This window comes from Octodon degus, unplaced genomic scaffold (assembly GCF_000260255.1).
Source record: "Octodon degus isolate 3935 unplaced genomic scaffold, OctDeg1.0 scaffold00028, whole genome shotgun sequence".
NCBI lineage: Eukaryota > Metazoa > Chordata > Mammalia > Rodentia > Octodontidae > Octodon > Octodon degus.
The window spans coordinates 8,671,795-8,681,915 of NW_004524604.1; the positions used below are offsets into that span (position 1 = coordinate 8,671,795).

The 10,121-nt window shown below is 41.5% G+C and overlaps 1 protein-coding gene across 1 annotated transcript in view; it reads right to left on the minus strand.

The window, feature by feature from the left end:
• The window catches only part of Lonp2 (lon peptidase 2, peroxisomal), a 108,864-nt gene that overhangs the window by 9,960 nt on the left and 88,783 nt on the right, over positions 1-10,121 (minus strand). The gene's annotated exons all lie outside the window — the stretch shown is intronic.

Sequence of the window (10,121 nt, forward strand, 5' to 3'; positions counted from 1 at the left end):
AAATCTAAAGAGGAGAGTAGAGGCTTTAAACATGAAGAAAATCTTTGGCTCTCCACCACCACAAGGCTAGCCTTGCTTTGCTTTCAGTTTTGCAGCCAGCCATCCTTTTTGTACATTTCATGAAGGATTTTGAAATCTTTCCTTTGTTACCTTCTTTACATATTCCTTCCTGAAAGTAATGGCCACATGTGTTAATAAGTAACATGATAATTACACAGCTACCTACCATGGTACTGTATGTACAGAATTCATTTTGGTTTTGCTATGATTCTTCCACTTTTTTTCCTCTCTCAGCCATTCTTATAGCTCATGAAGTTAAAAAAACAAAAACAAAAACAAAAACAAAAAAACTGGATTTCACTAACTCCTTTCCTTCCAAAAGCGATTACTGAGTATGTTCCATAGTAGCAGACCCTGTAGTGCAGATGTGCTAGGGCATGAGAAGTGAGCTGGGTGAGCCCTGAGGTGAAGGGCTTCCAGTCCACTCTCCTGGGCTTCCCTGGGCTGCTCTTCAAGACCCACGCAGAAGTGATCCATCACAAAAACATAGCGACTTACACTTTTCCTGCTTAATGACTACTTGACTCTGAATTATGTTCTGCAGTGCATTAAACCTCTCACGACTATCCCTTTGGGGCTATTTGTGAGAATTAGAAAAACTGTAAACCAAAAAGTAGAATAACATACTTTCTAGGAAATTTTAAGGCCTGAGTTATGTGTGTGTGTGCAAAATCATACCAGTAATGTTACTTGATCTTTCAAGGTCTAACTCAACCATATTCTAGAAGTCTTCCCCTATCTTTTAAACCTTTTTAACAGCACCTAGTCATTTCACAAAACTTAGCAGTTACCTAGGGTTACGCTGTGGCTTGTGGAAATGGGACAGTTTTTGCCTGCTGCTCTTTGCAGTGCATTCCAAGCAGTATCAAAGGTCCAGGGAGGGAGAAGATTCCAGTGATCAGTTTAGCTGCCTGAGAGCAGATGAGGAGGCAGGTGTCATTGCTAATTAAAATTAATGAGCAGCAAGAAAGCCCTCCAGTCTCAGGTTGCCACATGACTGCAGCGTGGACCCAGAGGCTGTGGGGCTTTGCAGCTTTCTCGAGATCTGATTACTGTAGCCAGCCCATGTTTCACTATCACAGGAGGAAGCAGGGCTGGCAGTGAAAGCCAATCCACAGTTATATAACTGATGCTTCAGGATATCCAATCCTTTTCCTGCATAGTACTGAATCAGGGCTTGGAGCACCCAAGGGGCAGGGGTAGGAAGCTACCTCTAATACAAATACAACTAAACCTCATAATACAAAAGATGGCATTTTGGCTCCAGCAGCTGTGTTACAAGAAATTCATTAAACTCAGAACTAATCAGCACTTCAAAATGTTCCATCATTAAGACACAGTGCTAGAGAATTAAAGCTCCAGTCAAGAAAATGTTGCCAGCAAATAACAGACAGGGCTGCAGTTGATTTTAAGAACAATTCCCCAGGCCTTGGGTAGCACCCCATGAGGGCAAGGGAATACACACTCTGACTCTGTGCTAAAAGCCAAACCCAGGGGCCCGGGAGATGGCTCAGTGGAATAAGCACTTCCCTGGCAAACACAAGGGCCTGAGTTCAATCCCCAGTTCCGCCAAAAACAACAACAACAACAAACCCAAAAACCAAAAAACACCAAACCCAGCAAACACCAGGGCACACAGAGGTCACAGTGCAGCTCTGAATCCATGCACTCAGCAGCAGTCCTGCGCCCTCCCATTGGGTGATGGCACCCACACAGCAAGCAGGGTCTCTCTCACTCAGGCTCTGCCTCAGACTGTGCAACCCAGCAGGATGAATTTTTTCAGGCAAGGGGAAACAAACGCATGAATCTGCCTGGCAAATCCTTTCTCCTGGAACTGTCCCTGTTTTTAAGCTCTTCTCTTGTAGTGGTTCCTAACAAAAGGCTAACACCATTCTGTAAAGACTATTACTTCAAGAGATGCAGAGAAATCTCAGTTATGAAAGCAAGATAACACCTTCCAGTTACTAAAATCAAATTTATTTGGAACCAGAAGAGACTCAGAATATCAAAAGCAATCCTGGGAAACAAAGGAAAGGCAGGAGGTATCACAACCCCTGACCTGAAATTATACTATAAAGCTACCGTGATAAAATCAGCATTGTATTGGCATAGAGACAGATCTGAGCATTAGTGGAATAGATTAGAAGATGCAGAAACACCTGCAAACACACTCAGCCACCTTATCTGTGATAAAGAGGTCAAACAGGATCACTGGAAGAAAGATAGCCTCTTTAATAAATGGTGCTGGAAAAACTGGCTTTCCATATGCCGAAGGCTAAAACTAGACCCGTGCCTATCATCATGCATTAAGCTACAGTCAAAATGGATCAAAGATTTAAACATTAAAACAGAATCACTAAATCTTCTGGAGGAAAATGTAGGTGGAAATCTTAAAGACATAGGGATAGGTAGAGAGTTCATGAACAAAAACCAAACTGCATGGGAAACACTTCCAAGAGTCAACAACTGGGGGTCTCATCTTTTTAAAAGGTTTCTGCACATCAGAGAAAATGTCCAACAGAGTAAAAAGAAAACAAACTGGGAAAAAATTATGGCCAACTGTCCCGACAAAGGCCCTCTCTCTAGAACATATGAAGAATTAAAAAAAAAAATCAGCCCCCCCCCAAATTCAAAGAACCAATCCAAAATAGAGCAATATTTCTTCTAATAAAGAAATGAGAAAGGTCAGTGTTAAAGAAAGCAAGAAGCTGGACATAGTGGTGTGCACTTGTAATGCCTGTGCTAGAAGCCTGAGGCTGGAGGATCAGTGTGAATTTGAGGCCAGCACGAGGATCTCAAGTTTCAACTTAACCTGGAAACTCAGTAACTTAGCAAGATCCACTCTGAAAAATAAAAAAGATTAAAGATGTAGTTTAGTGTGAAGGTCCTGAGTTCAAAACCTACTACTGGTAAAATAAGAACAAAAAGGAAATGAGGAAATATAAATATCTTCTCAAATAGTCTTAATTATGGAAATATAAACATTTTCAGTCTTTCAGTAAAGCAATCTTGGGAGCATCCCTAATATTCTCAGGCTCAGATTCTTTTTTGTAGCAAGCTATTCTTTAGGACATAAGCAAAAATATTATGAATTCATGTATGGAGTTACTTACAGAGGCACTGCATAATCAAAACTCACACTCACTACAATACTCAGCATTAGGAACACGGTAAAGTAAATGGGCACACACATCCATTTGTGAAAAGCCCTCACAGTTGCTAGAACTTTCCCAGGTCTTGTGAATAATGTGAAAAACTTCTTTTAATACAAAGTTAAACTGGGCAAAGAAGAAGGCATAAATGTCCACACAACATAATTTTCCCTCTCTGTCTCTGTCTCTGTCACACACACACACACACACACACACACACACACACGTGCACAGGTATACCCCCAGATGTTAACAACAATTACTCCCTGTGCCACGAGATCAGCATTACATGACAGTCAACCACAGCCACTTCACCTCTGGCTTTCCAATCAGTAAAACCAGAGTAGTAACAGCACCCTTAGTGAGGTGGTGCTGGGAGAACTTAGTGTGGGGGAGAACTGAGTTATCCAAAGAGCTCCACTTTAGAGTAATACTATATGGACCTCCAAGACTTGTGTAGTCCTCCTCCATAATCTTCACCAGAAGAGAACAGGGTGCCCTCCACAACATACAACAAATGTACCAGGAACAGACAGGGCTCTGACCACAACCATGCAACTGCTCAAACTGTATAAATTACATATATGCAAGAAAGAAACAAAAGAGATGAAGACTCAGGACCTGTTCCTATGCTAGACAGTACTATTATATTTAATATAAATGCTGCCTATTAAATTCTCTCTACACATTTCAAAAGCATATTCCTAAAAGAGGTATCATTTAATGACGTGCTATTAAATAGAGGACAAAAGGAGGTAGGAAAATAAAATGTTAAATTAGATTAAGTCAGCTTCACTTTACCCCACATGGAGTATTGTTTCACTTAGATGAACAAGTCTGAAGGTGGGAAGAGTGAGTGGGGTGCATCTGCTGTCCTCATACCTAGAGCTTGGGACCTGGCCCTGCATCCGGAGCAGGCCTTTCAGCAAGACCTCACCACAGTGCTGACTCCCTGCAAGAAAAGACCAACCTTTCCCTAAGCAGCAGCCACTGGGAGACTTGTGTTCACTATGCATGGGTTTTCCTTTGCTATAAGAACATGATTTCAATGAAAGCAGGCCCCAAAGCTACTGAACCATTGTGAGAAGTGGGGGGTGGAGGGGTGGGGGGAGAGAGGGAGGTAAGAAGGGAGGTTGAGGGAGTGCAAGACCTCAGGAAATTCCAGTAGCTCTGTTAAGAAAAAAAGTCCCCTATCCTTTGGCTCAGTCTTATGGCAAAACTGCATCCCCTATAGGTGGTCCAAAACAGCAGTAGAGAGGACAGGAATACAGAAAAGCTCCATACCTGCAGCAATTCCCCAGCCTGATGTGGGGACTCGGTTAGCCCCAGATCTCCCAGGAGACAGGAAGTCAGCCTTATATTTCTTCTCCTCTTACCCCTTTGCAGCTGGAAGTACAGCTCAACTTTTACACTCTGTTCCATGACTCCAAGAGCTGCAGTTTTGGCATGGGGGTGGGGGTGGGGGTGGGTGGGCTGAGTATTGGGAAATAACAGGAACTCTTCTAGACTATGAAAGAAGTGATTCTGTCGCAAAAAGCAGGTTCTTTCCACCTGCTAGGGCAGGGATGGAAGGGAAGGAGGGGTATAGAGCAGCCTGTGAAACTGCTGCCAGCAGTACAACAGAGGCTGTGAAGCGCTGCTGTCCACAGAACAACCACTCCCGTCTCTGTCCTGATAATATGGAATGCCTGTATCAGATTCTGAGACAGAGCCATGAACTCAAGAAGCATAGGCTAGAATTACAATATCTAGAATACAGTTTTTTTTTTTTTTAAAATGTATTTGGTACAGGGTCTCACTATGCAGCTTGGACTCGTAGTGATCCTCCTGTTTTCAGCCTCCCCAGTGCTGGGATTATAGGCATATGACTCTATGCCCTGACTCTGTGGCAGGCCCAGCCCGCGCTGGGGGCAGAGCTGGCATGGCCTGTGGTGCCAGGGGTCAAAGTGCAGTTCCTGCGCTTGCCTAAGCAGGCGCTTTAGTCCCCTGAGCTATCTTGCCGGCCCTGAGTAGCCATTTCTTAACTACGACAAGTATCTGATACATTTCAATTTTAAAAATTTAGGGCCTAGGATACATACAATAGGTTGCTATAGATAAAAAGCACAGGCTCTGATGTTCTCACTACTCCTTAGAGAAGAAGCCCCAAAGGATCCCACAGAGCCACAAGCACCTGCCACCTACTCCTAACAGCCTGGGAGTTGGATGGTACCGCTGAAGTCTCGCTCTTTCACTTAGAAACTGTGTGACTCTGGGAATGCCCCTCAGACTCGTTTTTGAAAGCTGCTTTTATTATAACATATGCAACATAACAGTTATTTTATCCACTTGCAGAAGTACCATTTGGTTTCATGTGTTCATACTGGTGTTATAACCATTACCACTCATCTCTAGCACAAGCTCCACACCATCAAACAGTATCAGCCTCCCCCTGTCCCCCAGACCATTCTGCTTTCTGCTTCAATGAACCTGACCACTTCAGGTAACTCATTTAAGTGGAATCATGCACCACTTTCCCATGTCTGGCTTATTTCACTTGGCATGTTTTCTAGATTTCTCCATATTGTGGCATATTATATAAAAATTAATTTTTTTAAATAACTGATGTCCTATTGTATGTATATCCCACATTTTGTTTCTCTGTTCACCTGCTGATAGACAATCTGGCTGCTTCTGCCTTTTGGCTACTATGAATACTGCTATGAATACAAATATACAAATATCTATGTGAATCTTTGCTTTTAGTTCTTTTTATACATTGTTTAGGAACAAAACTTGTAGATTGTATTGTAGTTTCACGCTTAACTTTTAGAAGAATCATCAAACTTTTCCACGGTGGCTGTCCCATCAGTGATGCATCAAGAGTTCCACTCCCTCCACATCTTTGCCAATGCTTACTGTCTTTTCTAAAGTTATAATTGCTGCTACTAAAGGCTATTAATACCCCTTAGTAGAAGTATTACTCATCCTACTAGAAAAGAACTATTATTTCACCATGATTAGGATATGTATTTTGTTAATGACTAATGCGGGCAAGTGTATTTTTATGTGCTTATTGGTCATTTGCATATATTCTTTAGACAAATGTTTATTTTGGCATTGGATTGTCTCAAGTAATTAAACTGTATGGTATATATGGACATATTTTTCTGGATCAAAAAATTCTTCATCACATGATTGGTAAATATCATCGGGTGTTTTTTCACTTTCTCATTGTATCTTCTGATGTGAAAAATGTTATATTTTAATGAAGTCTAGTTTATCTAATTTTTATTTTGTTGCTTATGTTTCTGGTTACACCCATGAACCCATTGTTCAATGCAACGTTTTGAAGATTTTCCCAGAAGTTTCACAATTTTAGCTGTTGAGTTTAGATCTTTGATCCATTTCTGGTTACTTTTTATAGTGCATGGTAAGAGGTTAGGTCCAACTCCACTCATGGAAACTGTGGGAGCTGCCCACTGGCTACAGAAAGGATGAAAGCCTGTAACAGGAGTGGTGGTTAAAGACGTCCTACTGTCTGGCCACTGCAAGACAGCACAGACCTTTGATGCCAGGCCCTTTCATTCCTCCCAGAGTCCGGACCCACCTTCTCTAAAGATACACACAGACCACTTTGTCATCTTCTTGTTCAAAGCTCTGTGGCCAGACAAGAGTGATTTTGTTGGGAATACAGGAAGCCCTGCAAAGTGCTAAATGATCCAGGAAAAGACATCCTTTAGATAATGACAACTGCTGCATGGATCCCTCCCCGATATTAAGACCCTCATAAAAACCAAAGTCTCTCACCCTCACTCTCTTGGAAATTCCCAGCTGCCTGCCTTGACTTTTAAAATTTAAAAATTTTTTTTTTTTTTTTTTTTTTTTTGGTTTCTTGAGATAGGGTCTCACGTGTAGCTCAGGCTGGCCGTATACTCACAGCAATCCTCCTGCCTCAGCCTCCTGAGATCTGGGATTACAGGAGTGTGCCACCATGCTTGGCTGCTTGGTGTTTCTTGAGATGCCACATGGATTTGGAGATTACCTTTTTTATTTCTTTGACAAGAAGATGTTGGAAAGGCACTGTATTGAATCTGGAGATACTTTGCATAGTTCTGGCATCCTAACAATGTCAAGTTTTCCTACCCATGAACATGGATTACCTTTCCACTTCTCTAATGTCCTCTTCATCACTGGCAATGTGTTATATAGTTCAGAGGTAAATCTCTCACCTCCTTGGGTAGATTTATTCCTGAATGCTTAATTCTTCTTGGTGTTATTGTAGTTGCTTTAATTACCTTTTTAGATTTGTTTCCTTAACCTTTTAAAGCTTATATTTATGCATCTGAAATAAAGAAAATAGTATCTATCCTTCAAATTTGTTATTACAGGGATAATGGATGTAGGATAATGAAAATATAGTCTAGCCACTGGGTTAGACTTGGAATCTGTCTCTTTAAATTAGACTCTTGACTGTAATTTCTACTAGTTGTGAATTCTGGGCAAGTTATGTAGTTCCCCTGGTTACCTTCCTTGTCACTGAAATGTAGTATCTGACAGGCACAACTTAAAAGGACCAGTTTATTCTGGCTCACAAATTGTAGAGAGTCCAGTCCAGCTGGCCTGCTCTGAGGCAGGAAGGGGACAGTGGAGAAAAGCTGCTCACATCATGGACGCCAGGAAGCAGAGAGAGAATGGAGGATTTGGATTTATCTTGGGATATGCCCTTCCAGGGCACACCCTAGTGCTGCCTCTTCTGGTCATGCCCCACCTCGTGACAGGAAGTTAGCTATGAGCTCATCATGGAATAATCCACTCATAAGTGTGGCCTCCTCATGATCCAGTTGCCTTCCAAACATGTAAGAACTTTGGGGAACATTTTAGAGCGAAACCATAACATCATCTGTGCCTTCACTGTCATGTGCAAAATTAACCTAGAAATAATAGCTACCCCTTAGACTACTAACTGCGTAAATAAATGTACAATGATTTAGAGTAGTGTCTGTCATATAGGAAAAACTTTATACAGTGGTCTTCCTGTCTGGACTATCACATTTTACTAATTTGTTAGCTTAGCTTAGCTTTTCAACCATTCATTTACTTACTACTTGAAATGAACATAAGGGGCTGCTGTAGTCACAGTGATATATCATTTAATGGCTGGGATGTATTCTGAGAAAGGTACTAGTCACTGCTGTGCAAATGTCAGGGAGGGAATTTACAAAAACCTACCTGGTCTAAGTTATGCATTGTGGTGGCCTCTTGTTACAGTCAAGAGACAAGGGACACATGAGGCATGGGAGGTTCCTGCTGGCATAACATAGCACAGTGATTTTGTTTAATTTGTATCACTAATTTGTAGTACATGATGATTACATTCATTGTAGGGCCTTCATACATGTACGTAACACATCTCAATTTATTCCCTTCTGCTTCACCCCCATTTTGCCAGCATCAGATTCATTCATTTTAAAAAGTCCCTACTCTCAAGGGCTCATTTATTTTTTGACAACACTGGGGATTGAACTCAGAGCCTCACATATCTAGGCAAGCACTCTACCACTGAGCTGCAGCCCCAGGCCTTTATATTTTTCAGTTGGGAACAGTCTTGCTAAGTTGACCAGGCTGGCCATGAACTTGTGAGGTTTCTTCCTCAGCCTCCCACGTAGCTGAGATTATAGGCATGTGCCACCTTCTATGACGATGCCCTTCTCTTTTTCATTAGTATGTTTGTGACAAATAATAAATAGATTCATTGTGAGAAACTTGTCTATCTCTATCAATAGTATCACATGTTGATCCTTTCACTTCCTGTTCCTCCCTCTCTGTACCTCCTCGTTCCCTTGCTATCTCCACAGTTTGTCTTGCTGTTCTATAATGGCATCACCACCAACACATGAGTAAGGAACTATGCTACAGTATCACTAGGCGATGGGAATTGGTTAGTTCTGCTATAATTTTACAGAACTATCATTATATATGCAGTCCACCACTGACCAAAATGTCATTATGTGGTATATGACTGCATCACTTGTAGACTTCAACATTTGTGTAAGTTTTTAATCATAAATTAAGCAATTTCCTAATTCTTAGGAGTTCCACTCAAGATCTACCACAATATAGTAGAAATTACCTTTTTAATCCTAGTTCTATTACAGAATGACATTTAGTCTGAGAAATAACGACCACAGCAACTCAACTTACATTTATTGAGCAACTTGGAGTAAGACACAGGGCCCTAGTTGAGTGTGGCAAACCTTTTAGTGCTTTCTATGGTAATAGCCTTCTGCAGCACATTTGTCACCACTGCATTTTGTTCTTTTCATTTCCTCCCTTCCTCTCTCCCCTTTCTCTTTTCCCTTTCCTCCCCTCCTTCTTTCCTCCCTCCCTCTCTCTCTGTGTCCTCTTTTTTTTGTATGTAAGAATCTTGCTGTGTTGTCTAGGCTGGCCTCAATCCTCCTGCCTCAGCTGCTAAAGTTCTGGGGTTACAGATGTACGCTACCTGATTTCTTTATAAAATGAAGGTCAAACTAGATGAACTATAATTCACCCACACCATTCATCATTGTGAAAAAATGAGCATTCTATTGTAACAGAATGAATTTGAGGTAACTTTAAGAATGTTGACACACAAAAGACAAGTAAACACAAGCATTTTTATTCCATGAAAATATTTTCTGTAACAATACTATTTCTCAGTGACTAAAATATTTTCTTGTGGTTGAATCCCACCACAATGCCTGGCCCACAGGGTAAGGAGCAAAGCAACACCAGGAGGCCCACACTGTGTTTGTGTAGGAGGTGTGTGCAGGTCCATGATGAGCCAGCAGGCATAGCTTGCTCAGGAGCATCTGTGACGGAGTAACACTCATGTCCAGCTCCTCAGCACACAGTGGGACAGATTCATGTCACATATAGCACAGGGAAAAA